Raw genomic sequence first — 22,074 nt, 5'->3', positions numbered from 1 at the left:
TCATGTGCTGAACATCCGAACTGTAGCATCAAAAGCAAATGACCTTTCATTATGTACCAGCAGGTGGCACCATTTGTGGTATTACAGTGCCACCTGTTGGGGAAAAATGGAGTGACACATATCACACACGAGTCACCATTCCTGACATGTCTGTGTCTTGTGTTTCCCACAATTCTGGAGCATCTATTCTTATGACTCTGTGTTGGGAAATTCCTATATTATTCCTGCTAGAAGTTATGAATAAATTGCCAGCAGCTTGCCGTAACGGTACAGATGGGTTTTACCAGTTGGGGGCGTGTCCCTGCAGTCTCACATCAGCATCACTGATTGGACAGAGGCAGACACACCCACTACTGGTAAGACCCAGCAGAGCCTTTACTGCAGACAACAGGAATAATAGAGGAATGACACAAGATAGAGTCATAAGAATAGATGCTCCAGAATTGTTATTATATGGGGGATGGAAATAGTTACTGAAGCAGACATGACAGTAATGGTGAACTATTTAGTGGTGTATGAGCAGGGCCGGCTCCAGGTCCATGTGGGCCCTTGGCATTTTGCACGGTGCATGCAGCAATGAAACTGCATGTAGCGTATTATAAATGTTGGCAAATACAATGGACAGAGCCTGTGTGCCATTACAGAAACGGCAACTTTATAGTGTGAGCCAGTACAAAAACGACCCCCTTATAATTTCAGCCAAGACAAAAAATACCCCTATAATGTGCACCAGTACATAACAGATCCTCAGATCAGACCCCCAAGTCAAACCTCATTTGAGACCCCCCATATTAGACCTCTGATCTGGACTCCATGTAAGACCCACCCCCATATCAGACCCCCTTTAGACCTCCATGTGAAACCTCATATCAGGACTCTGTAGGAGACTGGGCCCCTATATCAGACCTCAGATCAGACCCCCATTAGACCTCTATGTTAGACCTCCCAAGTATTAGACCTCAGATCAGACCTCTATTAGACCTCCCAAGTATCAGACCTCAAATCAGACCCCCATTAGACCTCAGATCAGACCCCCATTAGACCCCCATGTCAGACCTCCCAAGTATTAGACCTCAGATCAGACCCCCATTAGCCCTCCCAAGTATCAGACCTCAGATCAGACCCCCATTAGACCTCCCAAGTATCAGACCTCAGATCAGAACCCCATTAGCCCTCCCAAGTATCAGACCTCAGATCAGACCCCCATTAGACCTCCCAAGTATCAGACCTCAGATCAGAACCCCATTAGACCTCCCTGTGAAACCTCATATCAGGACTCTGTAGGAGACTGGGCCCCTATATCAGACCTCAGATCAGACCCCCATTAGACCTCTATGTTAGACCTCCCAAGTATTAGATCTCAAATCAGACCCCCATTAGACCTCAGATCAGACCCCCATTAGACCTCCATGTCAGACCTCCCAAGTATCAGACCTCAGATCAGACCCCCATTAGCCCTCCTCCCAAGTATCAGACCTCAGATCAGACCCCCATTAGACCTCCCAAGTATCAGACCTCAGATCAGACCCCCATTAGACCTCCCAAGTATCAGACCTTAGATCAGAACCCCATTAGCCCTCCCAAGTATCAGACCTCAGATCAGACCCCCATTAGACCTCCCAAGTATCAGACCTCAGATCAGACCCCCATTAGACCTCCCAAGTATTAGACCTCAGATCAGACCCCCATTAGACCTCCCAAGTATCAGACCTCAGATCAGAACCCCATTAGCCCTCCCAAGTATCAGACCTCAGATCAGACCCCCATTAGACCTCCCAAGTATCAGACCTCAGATCAGACCCCCATTAGACCTCCCAAGTATCAGACCTCAGATCAGACCCCCATTAGCCCTCCTCCCAAGTATCAGACCTCAGATCAGACCCCCATTAGACCTCCCAAGTATCAGACCTCAGATCAGACCCCCATTAGACCTCCCAAGTATCAGACCTCAGATCAGAACCCCATTAGCCCTCCCAAGTATCAGACCTCAGATCAGACCCCCATTAGACCTCCCAAGTATCAGACCTCAGATCAGACCCCCATTAGACCTCCCAAGTATCAGACCTCAGATCAGACCCCCATTAGACCTCCCAAGTATCAGACCTCAGATCAGACCCCCATTAGACCTCCCAAGTATCAGACCTCAGATCAGACCCCCATTAGACCTCCCAAGTATCAGACCTCAGATCAGACCCCCATTAGACCTCCCAAGTATTAGACCTCAGATCAGACCCCCATTAGACCTCCCAAGTATCAAACCTCAGATCAGACTCCCATTAGACCTCTCAAGTATCAGACCTCAGATCAGACTTTAAAATAAATAAATAAAATTAAATAATGCATTTCAGAAAAAATAGCGCAGAATGTGCATAAAATTGGTAGGTGGTGTCTGGTTATTGAAGGGTTAATGATCAGAAAATGTCCTGCAAGATGTGACTGTAGCTTTAGGCCTCATGCACACAGTAAGCAAACATGGATATTGAAAAACAGATGACATCCGTGTGCATTTTTTTTTTTTTTTTCACACTCGCATCAATAGAAAGGGCTGGCGAGTCTCATGGTAAAAGCCAGACAAAAATAGAACCTGCAGCGAGAATCTCGGATTAGGTGCAGAAATAACGGATTTGCAGACACCCCCATTGACTTGTATGGGTCAGTATTACAAATGGATAGAGAAATACAGTCGTGTGCATGAGCCCCATATGGAAATGCTTTATGCTGACACCTAGTGGTAGCACAATGGAAATACAGAGAAAATGCTGCAAGTGACAGCGAGACCCCGGAAAGAAAATGTGATAGATAAATAGATAGATAGATAGATATGCAGCGACTGGGCCACAAGGGCAATATTTGAGTGTTATGATGGGCCGATAGGTGTAGTAGTATTTTTACTCAAGGTTACCAACGCTCCCTGTGCCAGCGTGCAGTGAATAGAAGGACAGCACCAGGTCCTTCGGCGCACACTCTGTTGTGCAGGGACTTCCACCAGATGGTGGTTGAGGTGCCCTTGGTGGAGTGGTTTTTTAGGTGTCGGGGAGGCAGGGTCCCTGGTGTTCGTGATGCCAGCACCGTTAGGTGTAAATAAGTGATAATTTTGCACAATGAGACCAGTTCTCTTAACAAATTCCCAGTACTTTACTGAAGCTGATCCAAAGGTCATCAATGTGCGCAACAGTCATTTACAGCAAGGCGGCTTCTACAACGGCTCAGGCTAGTTCCCAAAAGATGCATACGGGGTAGTTATCCTCTATAACAATCAATCCCTTGTTTCTCCGGGCTGGAGGGATGGACTATCTCTGTTGTACTGTATAGTCTTATACTTCTGTATCCTCTCTAGGAATACTATCTCCTGACAGGTGGCCTTTCTGTCCTTGGTTATGGTGGGCAGCTGGTAGCTTAGAATCTCTCCACCAGATGCAGAGGAGGCTAGAGCCTGATAAATGACAATTACTTTCTCACTCCCTCTCTGGGTTGCCTGGATCTTCTGTAATCTTTCCCTTCTATGGGCTGGTACATGGAAGTAACTCTGGAGTTTTGATAATTCTCCACAATGGATGCAGATGTTTTGCTTCCACCTCCGACAACACACTACACTGTACACTGACTTCCTTCCTCTTAAGCCTCATGCACACGACTGTTGTGTGCATCCGTGTCCGTTGTTCCGTTTTCCGTGATTTTCTGCGGACCCTTTGACTTTCAATGGGTCCGTGGAAAACTCGGAAAATGCACCGTTTGTCATCCTCGTCCGTGATCCGTGTGACCTGTCCTATTTTTTTGACAGACAACGGTTCGCGGACCCATTCAAGTCAATGGGTCTGTGAAAAAACATGGAGGCTCACAAGTTTGTCATCCATGTCCGTTTTTTTCCTATCATTTTCAAGGCAAACTTGACTTAGGTTTTTTTTTTCACTTTTCTGGTCTGGTGATCCTCCAAAAATCAAGTAAGACATACGGAAGAAAAAACGGACACGGATCACGGAACAACGGAACCCCGTTTTGTGGATCGTGTGCATGAGGCCTTAGAGAGAGAAGAGCGGTGTCAGCCCTGGGAGGTTTCTTAGAACCTCACCCTCCCTGTGCAACTTTATGGAAACTCAGGCACAAGCACATTTTGTGTGTTTCAGGACACGGTAGATAGATAGAATAATAGATAGATAGATAGATAAAATCTATCTATCTATCTATCTATCTATCTATCTATCTATCTATCTATCTATCTATTTATCTAAATACAGGGCCATCTTTAATATTGATTGGACCCTGGGCAAAAATGTACTTGGACCCCTGGATCCCGCCTTCCCACACCTTAGCAGGCAATCACGCCTCCACCACAACACACACACAAAAAATCCACACACCTGGTAGAGTCCAGTGACTGACTGTAAATACTTCCAGTTCTGAAGACTCCAGCGGCTCAGGATCAGTGCTCTGGGCAGCTGGGCTCAGGCTGGAAGTGGGCACCGCTCTGCAGGAAGAAGACCGGGGCTCGGCTCACCCTAGTGTTACAGTGCACCCCAGCACCCCACGATATGCAGTATAGCACCCTATAGTATACAGCACCACACAGTATGCAGTATAGCACCCCACACTATACAGTACCCTAGAGTATATAGTAGAGCAGTATAGCAGCCCACAGTATACAGCACCCCACAGTATAGCACCTCACCATATACAGCACCCCAAACTATACTCGATACAGCCCCCCACACTATACAGTACAGCAGTATAGCACCCCACACTATACAGTACCCCACAGTATATAGTAGAGCAGTATAGCAGCCCACAGTATACAGCACCCCACAGTATAGCACCTCACCGTATACAGCACCCCAAACTATACACGATACAGCCCCCCACACTATACAGTACAGCAGTATAGAACTCCACACTATACAGCACCCACAGTATACAGTATACAGACCCCCACAGTATACAGTACAGCAGTATAGCACTCCACAATATACAGCCCCCCACATTATACAGGCCCCCAACACTATACAGGCCCCCCACACTATACAGGCCCCCCACACTATACAGGCCCCCGCACAGTATACAGCCCCCCACAGTATACAACCCCCCACACTATACAGGCCCCCACACTATTCAGGCCCCCCACAGTATACAGCCCCCCCCCCCCCCACAGTATACAGGCCCCCCACACTATACAGGCCCCCCCACAGTATACAGGCCCCCTCACAGTACACAGGCCCCCCACAGTACACAGTATACAGGCCCCCCCACAGTATACAGGCCCCCCACACTATACAGGCCCCCCCACAGTACACAGCCCCCCACAGTATACAGGCCCCCACACAGAATACAGGCCCCCACACAGTATACAGCCCCCCACAGTATACAGGCCCCCCACAGTATACAGTCCCACACAGTATACAGCCCCCCACAGTATACAGGCCCCCACACAGTATACAGCACCCCACTATACAGTAGTTTACAGTATATTAACATAACAGCCCCTGTCACCTTTTTCTGATGTAATCTTCACACAAAAAATCTCCACAGTTAACTTCTGCAACACTCCTGGTAGGACCTGTGATGACCTCATAGCCATGTGACCAGTAATATTGCTAGGTTACTGGTTACATGGTGACGATGTCATCTAAGGACCTAGATAACATTCACAGCTCTAACACAGTACGATGCCTGGACTCAGTATCGGCAGGCATGGCATGGCAGCACCCCCTGTGTAGCTGACAGCCTGACACCCGGAGCAGTGGCTAGCAGGGCTCAAGAGGCAGCTGCCTTGGGCCCCCCAGGAGCAACTGGGCCCGGGGCAGCTGCCCCTTTTGCCCCTTGGTAAAGACGGCTCTGTCTACTCAGGAAATAAATATTCAGCCCTTTATATAGGAAAGAAGTCTTTAGCCCCATTACTCAGGACATTAGTCTTTAGCCCCTTTACTCAGTTGAAGCCCCTTTGGCAGTGATTCCAGCCTCCGGTCTTTTTGGAGATGATGCCACAAGGTTTGCACATCTGGATTTGGGGATTTTATGCCCTTCTTCTCTGCAGATCCTCTCGAGCTCTGTCAGGTTGGATGGGGGACAGCTCCAGAGATGTTCCATTAGGTTCAGGGCTCTGGTTGGGCCACTCAAGGACATTCACAGAGTTGCCCCTAAGATGCTGCTGTGTTGTCTTGGCTTTCTGCTTAGGGTCATTATCTTGTTGGATGGTGAACCTTTGGCCCAGTCTGAGGTCCAGAGCTCTGGATCAGCTTTTTATGAAGAATATCTCTGTACTTTGCTCCATTCAGCTTTCCCTCCACCCTGACCTGTCTCCCTGTCCCCCCCAGTATGATGCTGCCACCACCATGCTTCACTGTAGGGATGGTATTGGGTTTCCTCCAGAAATGATGCTTAAAATTGAGGTCAAAAGGTTCAATTTTCATTTTATCAGAGCAGTAAATCTTGTTTATCACAATCTGGGACCCCCCTCTACTCTACAGAAACTACCTTCATCAAAGTATCTAACAATCTCCTGACAGCAAAAAAGGAATGGCAACTGTTCTCTACCGATTCTTCTGGATCTCTCTGCAGCATTTGACACTGTAGACCACCATCTCCTCTTTACCATGCTCCACTCAATTGCCCTTAAGGACCCCATTCTCTCTTGGTTTTCTTCCTATTTCTGAGGCCGCTTCTTTAGTGTATCACTCATTGGCACTACTTCTCCTAATCCTCTCGTTGTTGAGGTCCTTCACGGTTCAGTTCTAGGTCCTCTACTCTTTTCTCTACACAGCCCCCATCGGACAGACTATCAGTAGATTTGGTATCCAGTATATACACTTCTTCCCCTGACATCACCTATGCTGTATGACAGAACACTGGAGTCCGTATGTCCTCTAGCTCCAACATCATGTCCTCTCTCTGTCTGAAACTGAACCTTTCCAAAACTGAACCTCTTGTCTTTTCTCCATCTACTTACCCACCTAAACTTAATATTAAAATTTTGGTCTGCGGCACTATCATAACTCCCGGGCAGCACGCCCACTGTCTTGGGGTCATGTGTGACTCAGATCTTTCCTTTGTTCCCCATATCCAATCTCTTGCTCGCTCTTGTCATCTGCACCTCAAAAACATCTCCAGAATCCACATTTTTCTCTCAGTGGAAACGGCCAAAACTCTTGTTGTTGCTTTGATTCATTCTCATTTTAACTAAACTCTCCCTCCAACTTCAGTCTGTCCTAAATGCTGCAGCCTGGCTTATCTATCTATCCACCTGCTACACCAATGTCTCAAGTGTTTGCCAGTCACTTTACTGATGCCTCCACCCTGTGCCAGTCACTACACCGATGCCTCCAGCCTGTGCCCATCACCAGGGCCGGTGTCAATACCCGGCATATCCGGGCAAGTGCCGGAGCCCACTGCTCCTGGGGGGGCCGACTGTGCTCACTCACTCCTGCAGCTGCGTCCTGTAATTTATCAAACTGCCTGTTCTGAATTCTAGAAGAAGAAGGAAGAGGAGGCAGCGCCACCAGCATAGAGTCCCATTAGAGAGGCATAGGGATTCACACTAAGGATGTAGGTAACACTACCACATGATCTACACTAATGTTATCTGTGGTTTTACATAGGACTGCAGGTAACACTACCACATTATCTGCACGAGTGCTATCTGTAGTATGACATAGGACTGCAGGTAACACTACTACATTTTTTATACTCAGATAGCCATCACTGTGTTATCTGTGCTGTTACACAGGACTGCTGGGGACATCTACTATATTATCTGTACTTAGAGATTTATCACAGTGTAAGGGGCCCACTCAGACTTTATGACCCAAGGGCCCACAGGAACCTGGAGCCGGCCCTGCCCGTCACAACAACGAATCCTCCAGCCTATGCCAGTCACTACTCTGATGAATCTGTCCTACTGATGCCTCCACCCTGTGCCAGTTACTACTCCAATACAGTGCTGCACCCAATACATCTCCTCCTTATCTCTGTCTACCACCCTACCTGTGCTCTCCACAGTGCTGCACCTCCTACATCTCCTCCTCATCTCTGTCTACCATCCTACCCATGCTCTCCACAGTGCTGCACCTCCTACATCTCCTCCTCATCTCTGTCTACCATCCTACCCGTGCTCTCCACAGTGCTGCACCCCCTACATCTTCTCCTCATCTCTGTCTACCATCCTACCTGTGCTCTCCACAGTGCTGCACCCCCTAAATCTCCTCCTCATCTCAATCTACCATCCTACCTGTGCTCTCCACAGTGCTGCACCTCCTACATCTCCTCCTCATCTCTGTCTACCATCCTATCCATTCTCTCCACAGTGCTGCACCCCCTACATCTCCTCCTCATCTCTGTCTACCATCCTACCCATGCTCTCCACAGTGCTGCACCCCCTACATCTCCTCCTCATCTCTGTCTACCATCCTACCCGTGCTCTCCACAGTGCTGCACTTCCTACATCTCCTCCTCATCTCTGTCTACCACCCTACCCGTGCTCTCCACAGTGCTGCACCTCCTACATCTCCTCCTCATCTCTGTCTACCATCCTATCCATGCTCTCCACAGTGCTGCACCTCCTACACCTCCTCCTCATCTCAATCTACCATCCTACCTGTGCTCTCCACAGTGCTGCACCTTCTACATCTCCTCCTCATCTCTATCTACCATCCTACCTGTGCTCTCCACAGTGCTGGACCCCCTACATCTCCTCCTCATCTCTATCTACCATCCTACCTGTGCTCTCCACAGTGCTGCACCTCCAACATTTCCTCCTCATCTCTGTCTACCATCCTACCTGTGCTCTCCACAGTGCTGCACCTCCTACACCTCCTCCTCATCTCAATCTACCATCCTACCTGTGCTCTCCACAGTGCTGCACCTTCTACATCTCCTCCTCATCTCTATCTACCATCCTACCTGTGCTCTCCACAGTGCTGGACCCCCTACATCTCCTCCTCATCTCTATCTACCATCCTACCTGTGCTCTCCACAGTGCTGCACCTCCTACATCTCCTTCTCATCTCCATCTACCATCCTACCCGTGCTCTCCACAGTGCTGTACTCCTACAACTCCTCCTCATCTCTGTCTACCATCCTATCCATGCTCTCCATTAGGGGCGTCGTTAGGTAAAAACATTCAAGGCTTGAGCCTCGGATGTTTTGACCAGTGCCCCGAATGTTATGCTGGCAGGGCCGGCCACTCTGACTCTCCTGCGCTGCACTGTGCAGCGCTACTCTACACCGGCCCCGCCATCCTAATCCGTATCCTGCAATAACTGAACTTTAAATCAGCGTTCATCTCAATGCTATCTTACACACTCAGCTCCGGAAACATGCAGTGCGGGTGGTGCTCGCTCACGGACGTCACGTGCCTGCTCTTCCCACTAGGTGGGAGTGTGTAAGTCAAGATAGTAATGAGATGAGCGCTGATTTAAAGTTAAGTTACTGCAGGATACAGATTACTGAGGGGATGATCTGTGGGGTTGCCCAGACGGCTATGCCCTTCACAGTAGTTATTAAGCCCTTTCAGCAGTCCCCCATTCACTGAAGGAGACTGCTGAAAGGGGTTAATAACTTCTGTGAAGGACCCCCATTGGATGGGGGCATGGCTTCACACGGGTGTGATACAGTGGGCTTGTGCCCCGGATGTTTTCAGACTCTAGCAACACCCCTGCTCTCCACAGTGCTTCACCCCCTAGATCTCCTCCCTGATCTCTACCATCCTACCCCTGCTCTCCACAGTGCTGCACCCCCTACATCTCCTCCTCATCTCTGTCTACCATCCTACCCATGCTCTCCACAGTGCCGCCCCCCCTACATCTCCTCCTCATCTCAATCTACCATCCTACCTGTGCTCTCCACAGTGCTACACTCCTACATCTCCTCCTCATCTCTGTCTACCATCCTACCCATGCTCTCCACAGTGCTGCACCCCCTACATCTCCTCCTCATCTCTGTCTACCATCCTACCCATGCTGTCCACAGTGCTGCACCCCTACATCTCCTCCTCATCTCTGTCTACCATCCTACCCGTGTTCTCCTCCCTCATCTCTGTCTACCATACTACCCGTGTTCTCCACAGTGCTGCACCCCCTACATCTCCTCCTCATCTCTGTCTACCATCCTACCCATGCTCTCCACAGTGCTGCACCCCTACATCTCCTCCCTCATCTCTGTCTACCACTCTACCCATGTTCTCCACAGTGCTGCACCCCCTACATCTCCTCCCTCATCTCTGTCTACCATCCTTCCTGTGCTCTCCACAGTGCTGCACCCCCTACATCTCCTCCTCATCTCTGTCTACCATCCTACCCATGCTCTCCACAGTGCTGCACTCCTACATCTCCTCCTCATCTCTGTCTACCATACTACCCGTGTTCTCCACAGTGCTGCACCCCCTTCATCCTCTCCTCATCTCTGTCTACCATCCTTCCCATGCTCTCCACAGTGCTGCACCCCTACATATCCTCCCTCATCTCTGTCTACCATCCTACCTGTGCTTTCCACAGTGCTGCACCTCCTACATCTCCTCCTCATCTCTGTCTACCATCCTACTCATGCTCTCCACAGTGCTGCACCCCTTTTATCTCCTCCCTCATCTCTGTCTACCACCCTACCTGTGCTCTCCACAGTCTTCACCCCCTACATCTCCTCACTCATCTCTGTCTACCATCCTACCTGTGCTCTCCACAGTGCTGCACCTCCTACATCTCCTCCTCATCTCCATCTACCATCCTATCCATGCTCTCCACAGTGCTGCACCCTCTACATCTCCTCCCTCATCTCTGTCTACCATCCTATCCATGCTCTCCACAGTGCTGCACCTCCTACATCTCCTCCTCATCTCTGTCTACCATCCTACCCATGCTCTCCACAGTGCTGCACTCCTACATCTCCTCCTCATCTCTGTCTACCATACTACCCGTGTTCTCCACAGTGCTGCACCCCCTTCATCCTCTCCTCATCTCTGTCTACCATCCTACCCATGCTCTCCACAGTGCTGCACCCCTACATATCCTCCCTCATCTCTGTCTACCATCCTACCTGTGCTCTCCACAGTGCTGCACCTCCTACATCTCCTCCTCATCTCTGTCTACCATCCTACCCATGCTCTCCACAGTGCTGCACCCCTTTCATCTCCTCCCTCATCTCTGTCTACCACCCTACCTGTGCTCTCCACAGTCTTCACCCCCTACATCTCCTCACTCATCTCTGTCTACCATCCTATCCATGCTCTCCACAGTGCTGCACCTCCTACATCTCCTCCTCATCTCTGTCTACCATCCTATCCATGCTCTCCACAGTGCTGCACCTCCTACATCTCCTCCTCATCTCCATCTACCATCCTACCTGTGCTCTCCACAGTGCTGCACCCCCTACATCTCCTCCCTCATCTCTGTCTACCACCCTACCCATGCTCTCCACAGTGCTGCACCTTCTACACCTCTTGCAGCTTGTCCTGCACAACTCAGTTTAGTACATAGGTGGCTGGACCACTTTGAAACACAGCCTACTTTACCTGTTATGTCAACCCCATTCCCTTATAGATTGCAAGCTCTTGCGAGCAGGGCCTGTCTCCTAGTGCTTTAGTTGTTTATTACCCTGTAATTGTGTGATTTCCTCTGATTTGTACATAAATCATCTGATTTGTAAAGTGATGCAAAATATGGAGTGGTGCTATATACATAAAGATTATTATTATTGTGATCATTATTATTATTATTAGGGGCTTTTCTACAACTTCCAGGCGGCTTTTATGGGTCTCTTACCGAGAAGAGGCTTCTTTCTGGCCACTCTGCCACAAAGTCCAGAATGGTGGCGGCTGCAGAGATGGTTGGCCTTCTGGAAGTTTCTCCCATCTGCACAGGATCTTTGGCGTTCAGCCAGTGACTATTGGGCTATTGTTCACCTCTCTTACCAAGGTCCTTCTTACTTATTTTGGAGGTGCGGCTTCCATGTCAGAATTATGGAGTACACTGTGCTCTTGGGAATTCTTGGTGCAGCAGAATCCTGTCTCTGAGCTCTACAGGAAGTTCTCTCCTCCTCATGGCTTTGTTTCTGCTCTGATGCATTGTCAGCTGTGAGATTTTATATAGACAGGGCAGTGTCTTTCCAAATCATGTCCAATCCGATGAATGTACCAAAGGTGACTCCAATCAGGGTGTAAAACATCTCAGAGAACATCCAGAAAAATTTTGTTTTTCCTTGATTGATAGATAGTTAGATATTAGATAAATAGATTATAGATAGATAAATAGATAGAAGATAGATATCAGACAGATAGATAGATATTAGATAGATAGATAGATATGAGATAGATAGATATATAGATAGATATTAGATAGATAGATATGAGATAGATAGATATTAGATAGATAGATAGATAGATAGATAGATAGATAGATAGATAGATAGATATTAGATAGATAGATAGATAGATAGATAGATATATAGATAGATATGAGATAGATAGATATGAGATAGATATGAGATAGATAGATATGAGATAGATAGATAGATATTAGATAGATAGATAGATAGATAGATAGATAGATAGATAGAATTAGAAGGTTAATAAATGAGCATAATCTAATAATATATAAGGTCTGAACATTAATATTAGCTTATAAAGATCATTTATGAGTTCATGTATGTCCGCAGTATACCGCTACACTGTGAACATCATGTCCTTCAGTTTTAAAGAATAACAGCAGAGGGCGACCCGTCCAAGTTATCCGTCAGATGTAGATATTAGGAGAGGACACACTGGTATTTATCTCAATAACAGCCCAGAAAGGGGCCCCAGCTCTTGTTGTGAATGGGGGTCATGAACTGTGGGCCCTTGTGACTTTGTTATCACGTGGTTGATTAAAGTGTCCGCCGCAGATTAGTGTCAGCGCCAGTATAATATTATAATGATATCCTCCTGCTTTGTGACAAATATTTCATGTTTTTATGGTCACTAGTTAACAAACATCCTAACATGATAGCTCAGATCACAAAAATAAAAATGAGGCAACAATATGGAGATTTACCACTAGAGGGAGCTGCTCCCATCATGAAAAATTCACTAGAACCAGAAAGTTATGGAAATATGCAAATATAGCAGAGCTGATTGTGTCATATCCGTTCTCACAGGCTCTGTAGTAACTCACTGAGCCTTAATATGATTACCTGCAGTCCTATGTAAAAACTATAAATATTAACAGACTGAGTCAAAAGACTAATTCAGCTCTGCTACAGTTACAGCAAGTATATAGCGACACCTTTATATTTGCCATCCTTTCTCCAGCTCTATACTGCTCAGTGATAATACTTGTGAACGACCACCATAAATCGTGATGCTAATTGTATAGCAGTGTTATATAGACAGCGAAGAGCACCATTATATGTAAATCTGTAATACTGTTTGGCCACAGTATATAGGTTTTACTATCTTAGAGATCTATATGGTGGTATTATTTGTACTCAGTTTGAGGATTTTAGTTAAGCACTGTATGATGCTCTTATTTGAGTATTATTAGTGTTACATTTAGTGTTTTTATTTGAGCACTGTATGGTGGTTTTATATGAGGAATGCATGGTGGTATTATTTGTGCTCAGTTTAGTAGTGTTATTTGGGCAATGTGTGACGCTATTATCTGAGCTCTCTATAGCGGTTTTGTTGAACACTGCATGGCGCCATTTGAGCTTTGTACTTTGTACTGTGTTATTTGAACCTGGTACTCTGGTGTTATTAGAGCACCAAATATTGGTATTATTAGAGTACTGTATGACAGTATTATTTCAGTTCTGTATGTTGCAATTATTTGGACAGTGTATTGTCTTATTGCTTGAACACTATATCTTGGCATAATAAGGACTAGAGATGAGCGAACCAGACGAGATTAATTTTGTCTGAAGTTCGCCAAATCTTTTTGAAAAATTCAGTTCAGGCACAAATTGCTTCGTCCTGAACAAACCTAGTCCTAGTACAGAAATGTGCATAAAAAAAAAGCTTTGTCTAAAGGGGTATGCTTTTTCATTATGGATGGAGAGCCCATGGTATGCTAAGTTCGCATGTGCAGTATTGTAGACCAGGCAATGCCGAAAACATGTGCGCAGTATTGTAGTCCAGGTGATGCGTGTGGTACGATGAGTACGTGTGCTAGGCCAGGCATTGCCCCTCTGGGTTTCTGGGAAAGATATTCAAATTTGCTTTTCTAAACCTAATGAAGCCGGCAGATGATAGACATGATAATTTCCATATATGTTTCCTAGAAATCCAGAGGAGCATTGTTTAGCATGTATCAACTAGTCTCCATAATAGAAATAGTACCCACCCAGAAGTTCCCACTAAGACCTTACTACTCCCACCCTCCCGCCATCGCCATACATGTACATCGCTGGAGTGATAGGTAAACATGGCGCCGCTTACACGTGCAGCGGTCGTCATGAGCCCTAATTGAAATCCACTAAATAAGTCAATTAACTTAAATATTATTTACTTAACGCGTTAACCGTCAAGCTCAGCTCGGCTGCTTCTGTATCTAAGGGTAGTTTGGTAGATAGATTTTTGTAAATACAAGGTAGTAAAAAAGCGCGTTTTGCTATAATCTATCTAATATCTATCTTTCTTTTTGTTTTTATTTTACAATAAAGTTTTCTTTATTGTTGTTTTTTCTTTTTCATTTTTCATGTTTTTCAGTGAAGTACATCTTTTTGAACATATCCTATGATGCACCTGTTTGGTTCAGTGTCCCTTCATTAAGGCCCCATTCACACGTCCACAATTTCGTTCCGCACTTTGCGGAACGGAATTGCAGACCCATTCCCATTCTGGAAATGGGAACCCGGACTTCCGGGTCCGCAATTCCGTTCCTGAAAAAAATAGAACATGTCCTATTCTTGTTCGCAATTGTGGACAAGAATAGGCATATTTAATTAGTGCCGGCAATGTGCAGTCAGCAAAATGCGGAACGCACATTGCCGGAGTCCGTGATTTGCGGATCCGCAAAAAACACACTACGGACGTGTGAATGGACCCTAAGTCTACCTAATTCCAAAAATGGTTCAGCCCGTCCTTTGCCAGACACTGCTCAGCCAGAAGTGCTGACAAAGTGCTGCTGACTCCGTCATAATCATCGCTGAACCCTGTGCTGAATTGTGGTCTTCCTTACCTAATAATCACTTTGTCTTCCTCACACAACATCCCATTTAAAAGCTCTGTCACACTTAAAAGCTTCCCTCTGTGACTCGGTGAGATGGGATCAGTGACCCGCTCAGGACCGGCTCCGCTGTGTGTAGCATCTGGTTTCAGCCTTTTAAAATGTAGACAGAAATTCTTAATTAAATCTGAAGGGCAGAACCAGAGAAATCACCGTCTAGTATTGTGCACTGGGCAACAGAGAACGTTTTGGCGCAAAATGATGATTATTATTTTTATTATTAGTGTTATTTTTGTTATTATTATTATTATTAGTGTTCTTATTATTATGCAAGTTGGCATTTACTCCTTTAGACTTCAATTGAGAAGGTTACACACAAGCACGGGCACCTGTCCATCAAACCACTGTGACACCGCGAGGGGTTTGTATGGGAAGGCAGGTATTTTCCTCCCACCATGTGCGGCTGCGCTGGTTTCCAGCCAGGTGAGCTCAAATACCGGTCCATGTTTTGGCAGCACCTGGCTGTCCTTTAATAGGCAGCTGGGCTCAGAGCCAGGGCTGTGGCTGGATGCAGGCCTGCGACCTGTCCGGGAGGACGAGGGAATGACATCCAGGACTGGGACTGTTTATGCGGTACCCGCAGCATGGAGGACTTGACCCTCTATTGCGGTACCTGCAACAAGGTGTGAGTGGAACACCAGGATTTAAACTCAGGTGACTTTGTTTATATTTTGTTAACCTGCCAAGTGTGAATAAGCACTGAACTGTTAAAGACTTTGTTGTTGCCTCTATACTGCGTCCGCTAATCTGCCTACCAGCGCGAGTCCCCACACCACATAGAGAATATGCAGCCAGAAATTACCCAAAAGGGGGCTCACCAGTTCCCCATTTTCATGATGTGAGGCTTAAAGGGGTTCTCCGGGCTTTTAATATTGATGACCCATCCTCAGGATAGGTCATCAATATCAGATCAGCGCAGGTCCGACACCCGGCACCCCCGCCGATCAGCTGTACACGTGTCGTCTCTCGCCTCTCTTCCTGATCAACATAGACATGGCAGCAGTGGGCAGGAAGAGAGAAGGGAGACGGCACATGTACACTGCGCACGTCGTCTCCTCATACAACTGATCGGCGGGGGTGCTGGGTGTCGGACCCCCGCCGATCTGAAAGTGATGACCTATCCTGAGGATAGGTCATCAATATTAATAGCCCGGAAAACCCCTTTAAACAGGATCTAGCGCTGTCACTCCCATAGGCGTGCGCAGCCTATTGCATTAGGGTGTGCACCCTAAAGCACAAACACACACGCCCTGCGCACGTGTGTATGTCTGTATATATATATATATATATATATATACATAGCCTTTATGCCATTAGCCCCCATTATCAGCCCTTATGCCTCATTAGCCCCCATTATGCCTCTCATTAGCCCCCGTTATGCCTCTCAGCCGCCATTATGCCTCTCATTAGCCCTCATTATGCCTCTCATTAGCCCCCATTATGCCTCTCATTAGCCTCCATTATGCCTCTCATTAGCCTCCATTATGCTTCTCATTATCCCCCATTATGCCTCTCATTAGCCCCCATATGCCTCATTGCCCCCATTATGCCTCCCATTAGCCCCCATTATGCCTCCCATTAGCCTCCATTATGCCTCTCATTAGCCTCCATTATGCCTCTCATTAGCCCCCATTATGCCTCATTAGCCCCCATTATGCCTCATTATCCCCCATTATGCCTCTCATTAGCCCCCATTATGCCTCATTGCCCCCCATTATGCCTCCCATTAGCCTCCATTATGCCTCTCATTAGCCTCCATTATGCCTCTCATTAGCCCCCATTATGCCTTATTATCCCCCATTATGCCTCTCATTAGCCCTCATATGCCTCATTAGCCCCTATTATGCCTCATTGCCCCCCATTATGCCTCTCATTAGCCTCCATTATGCCCCCAGCAGCCTCATTTTTTATTAAAAAAACCACTTGCCTCTCTGCTCCTCGCCGCCCGCGATCCTCTTCCTCCTGCTGTCGGCTGTGCTCTGAACTGGCGCGCACAGCGTGACGTCACACAGCGCCTCACATTGTGCGCAGCCCTGCACAGCCGACAGCCGAGGACCAGGAAGCGGTGAGTACATAGCGTTCACCGTTTCCTGGTCCTCCAAATGGAAGCGCTTCATTAGTATTCGCCGGCCAGCAGACTTGATTAGGGTGTGCTCAGGAACACCCGACACCCCATGTGCACGCCTATGGTCACTCATTTATTTACCAGGATCATTAGGGGTCCTAGTTGTCGGACTCCCACAATCAGAAAGTGTTGAAATTAGAGATGAAAGTGAATTCCCTAAAACTAGTTTCAGGTCTTATTCTAACAAATAGGTCAAATAAATAGATTTAGGTCCAAATCCATCAGACCTGAATCAAAACTGCTCCAATCAACCTGAAAATTGGTATTTGACACTATGAGGTCTCCTAAGACCCACATTTTTGCTCTCTCCCCCCTGCCACCACCCTTAAGCTCTTGAATGCAATAGTAAATCGTGTCTGAGCGACACCGACATATATAGCTCTGGGTAAACGCATGTTTGGCAGCGTTAACGAACAGTCCAAAAATAGTTGGTTATTGGAGCAGACGCCTGCTGGTCTGTATACACACATGGTGGTACTGGAAAAAAGCGGTGGCTTGTTCTGAAATAAAATACGATTATTGCAGAGCTCACTTATAAAAGGTAGAAGGATTTCAGGAGGTTTTTAGGAAGAAAAAGGCACAGTTGTGCAGCGTATTCAGTAAAATGTGTGCTGCTAGTGTTAATGTTGCTTAAATATGCTAAAAGGGGTTCTCCGAGCTTTTAATACTGATGACATATGCTCTGGACAGGTCATCAGTATCTGATCAGTGGAGGTCCGACACCAGTGACCCCTGCCGATCAGCTGTTTGAGAAGACACCGGTTCTCCTGTGAGCGCCGCGGCCTAGGCCGAGTGACAACTGGTTCGTCAGCCAAGTGGCCCAGGAATAGCTCATTGTTTCCTCGCCACCAAATAAATGGCCACCAAATTTTTGGCGGATCTGTTTTTTGAGGACTGCAAAATACATACGGTCATGTGCAAGAGGCCTTATACGGACAATAATAGGACATGTTCTATCTTTGAAAGGAATGTAAAAACGGAAATATGGAAATGGAAGGCATACGGAGTACCTTCCGTTTTTTTGCGGATCCATTGAAATTAATAGTTCCGTATACTGACCGTATACGGAACGCAAAAAACGGAACATAAACGGAAAAAGAAAACGTTCAAGTGCATGAGGCCTAAGGCTTTCGTGTGCGCTCCGTGGCCGTATTGCGGACGGCATTTGCTGATCCGCAATACACGGGCACCGTTCCGTGTGCATTCCGCATAACGGATGCGGACCTATTTACTTCAATAGGTCCGCAAATCGGGAGATGCGGAACGGAAGCACGGAACAGAACACTACGGAAGCACTAAAGAGTGCTTCCATGGGGTTTCGTCCCGTACTTCCTTTCCGCAGAAAGATAGAACATGTCCTATCTCTTTGCGGAACGGCTGGATTGCGAAACAATTAAAATGAATGTGTCCACGATCCGCTGCAGCTGCCCCACGGACGGTGTTAGTGCATTGCGGCCTGCATTTTGCGGTCCGCAGCACGGCCACGGGGCGCACACACGTGTGTGCAGGACGTGTAAGGGTACTTTCACACTTGAGGCAGAGTGATCCGGCAAGCAGTTCCGTCGCGGATCCATCTTACAAATGCATTGCAAGAACGGATCCGTCTCTTCGTTTGTCATCCGGAGAAACGGATCAGTTATATATTTTTTTCACATTTTTACGGATCCGGCATTGCGGTATTTTGGCACTAATACATTCCTATGGAAAAAAAATGCCTTTAGGCAAGTGTTCCGTTTTTTGGGCCGGAGATAAAACCGCAGCATGCGGTCAAAAAAGACTAAACTGAAGACATCCTGATGCATCCAGAACTGATCGCTCTCCATTCAGAATGCACGGGGATATGCCTGATCAGTTATTGAGCCCCTAGGACGGTACTCAGTGCCGGAAAAGAAAAACGTAAGGGTGAAAGTACCCTAAGTCACAAAGGAACATAGCGGGCCATTTTGCGCAATTTGTCCTAAGCGAATTGTCTCAACTTCCGATTCATTTGGAGGAAGAATTTTAGTGAAATTTGTGTCAAACCTGATTTGCTTAGAATCAGTTCACTCTTCTCTGTTGTGGGAAATTTTGAGTAATTACACCCTAGCAAAAGTATAGACAACGCCCTGATGTCAGTGCAGATACTGGGGCACATTTAATAATCCTGTCTAACTTTTTGACAGTACGAACTTAGACTAGATCATTGAAAGGGCATCTGTCAGCAGTTTTTTCCCTATGGCCTGTCACATGTGCTCCTGGCAGCTGTTGACATCTGTGTTGGTCCCATGTTCCTATGTGCCCGCATTGCTGAGAAAAATGATGTTTTAATATATGCAAATGAGTCTCTAAGAGCAACGGGGGCGTTGTCATTACACCTAGAGGCTCTGCTCTCTCTGCCACGCCCTCTGCACTTTGATTGACAGGTCCAGGAAGTGAAAACGTCATCGCACCTGGTCACACCTGTCAATCAAAGCACAGAGAGAGCAGAGCCTCTAGGTGCAATGGTAACGCCCCCGTTGCTCCTAGAGACTCATTTGCATATATTAAAACATCCTATTTCTTAGCAAGGAACATGGGACCAGCTGCTGACAGATGCCAAATTTATCCCAGTGGCTCAGGCCAGATGATAAATTACAAGGCTGGACACTTCTGTATAACTTTACATCACTTATCGGCTTGCCCTGGGACATAACTTTTTTTGTTAAAATTTTGGGGCTTCTTAAAGGTTTTTTAGGGTAGCCCATTGGGTCCCCGCAAAAACCCACTTCAATTAATCTAATGTCGCCTGTAGAATGGATGGATGTCTTTTTCCAGCCGTATAAACGATGTTGCTGTAATAATATGTTACTATGTAACTATGACAACACATTACAAGAACCGAGTGTTAACAATAACAACCTCCCGGACTTAACCAGTTTTTAAAATACGTTGTCCAAAAAAAAATAAAAAAATCCCACACACCTACCTTCTCTTACAAAACAGGAGACCCCAGGAATGAAATCTGCAACAACTGTAGCAAATTTCAAGGTTGAGATCAATGGAGATATCATGCAATGTATGTTCAGACTGAATGGGCCGGAGGGAAGGAAGACCTATGTGTGGCCGATCGGCTCATACAGGGGCAGGAAACAATCTCTGGATATTATTCAGGGCAAATAATTAAAACAAGTTTGATGCGCTGAGTTCTCAGCTGTATTGCTGGGGAGATGTGAATGTGATTACTTCCCCTGAAACATACGGCTTGTTCCCATTGTGAGCCGTGTTTTTATTAAAATTAAAGAAAATAAGTTCTTTCAATCCCTGCAGTAAGAGATTAGAGCTGGACAGCTGTCTGTCTTACTGTGCATAGTCAGGGTTCTTATGGGGAACAGAAATATTATAATTGGGGCAGAAAAAAGTGACAAATAGACATTTTTGTTGCTGTTAAAAATTCTCCAGAAATGTTTTATTCAACAGTTCGAACCTCCAAAAAGGTACCAGGAATTACGAAAGGATAACGAGTCTTAATAATGCCTGTGAAAAATATGGATTTTTGGAAAGGACATAAAACTTCTGTAAGCAAGTAGAGGATCAGATACAAAAGGGAATTTCCTTTTTTTTTTTTTGCAATGGTTAAACTAGAATGATAACCAACTGTACATAGGCAAATGTCCCTAATACCACCATATGCATCATACCTAAGGCTCTATTATAATACTGCCCTATATGTACAAGAAAATAACCAATATACCTACTATAATGCTGCTCCTATGTACAAGAATATAACTACTGCAATACTGCCCCTATGTACCAGAATATAACTACTATAATACTGCTCCTATGTACAAGAATATAACTACTATAATACTGCCTCCTATGTACAAGAATATAACTACTATAATACTGCTCCTATGTACAAGAAAATATCTACTATAATACTGCTCCTATGTACAAGAAAATATCTACTATAATACTGCTCCTATGTACAAGACTATAACTACTATAATACTGCCCCTATGTACCAGAATATAACTACTATAATACTGCTCCTATGTACAAGACTATAACTACTATAATACTGCTCCTATGTACAAGATTATAACTACTATAGTACTGCTCCTATGTACAAGAATATAACTACTATAATACTGCTCCTAGTACAAGTATATAACTACTATAATACTGCTCCTATGTACGAGAATATTTACTACTATAATACTGCTCCTATGTACAAGATATAATACCTAGAATACTGCCTCCTATGTACAAGGAATATTAATTACTATAATACCGCTCCCTATGTACAAGGAATATACTACTATAATACTGCTCCTATGTACAAGAATATAACTACTATAATACTGCTCCTATGTACAAGAATATAACTACTATAATACTGCTCCTATGTACAAGAATATAACTACTATAATACTGCCTCCTATGTACAAGAATATAATTACTATAATACTGCTCCTATGTACAAGAATATAACTACTATAATACTGCCTCCTATGTACAAGAATATAACTACTATAATACTGCTCCTATGTACAAGAATATAACTACTATAATACTGCTCCTATGTACAAGAATATAACTACTATAATACTGCTCCTATGTACAAGAATATAACTACTATAATACTGCTCCTATGTACAAGAATATAACTACTATAATACTGCCTTCTATGTACAAGAATATAACTACTATAATACTGCTCCTATGTGCAAGAATATAACTACTATAATACTGCTCTAATGTACAAGAATATAACTACTATAATACTGTCTCCTATGTACAATAATATATCTACTA

This window comes from Bufo gargarizans, chromosome 3 (genome assembly GCF_014858855.1).
Source record: "Bufo gargarizans isolate SCDJY-AF-19 chromosome 3, ASM1485885v1, whole genome shotgun sequence".
NCBI lineage: Eukaryota > Metazoa > Chordata > Amphibia > Anura > Bufonidae > Bufo > Bufo gargarizans.
This window is presented reverse-complemented; position numbering follows the sequence as displayed.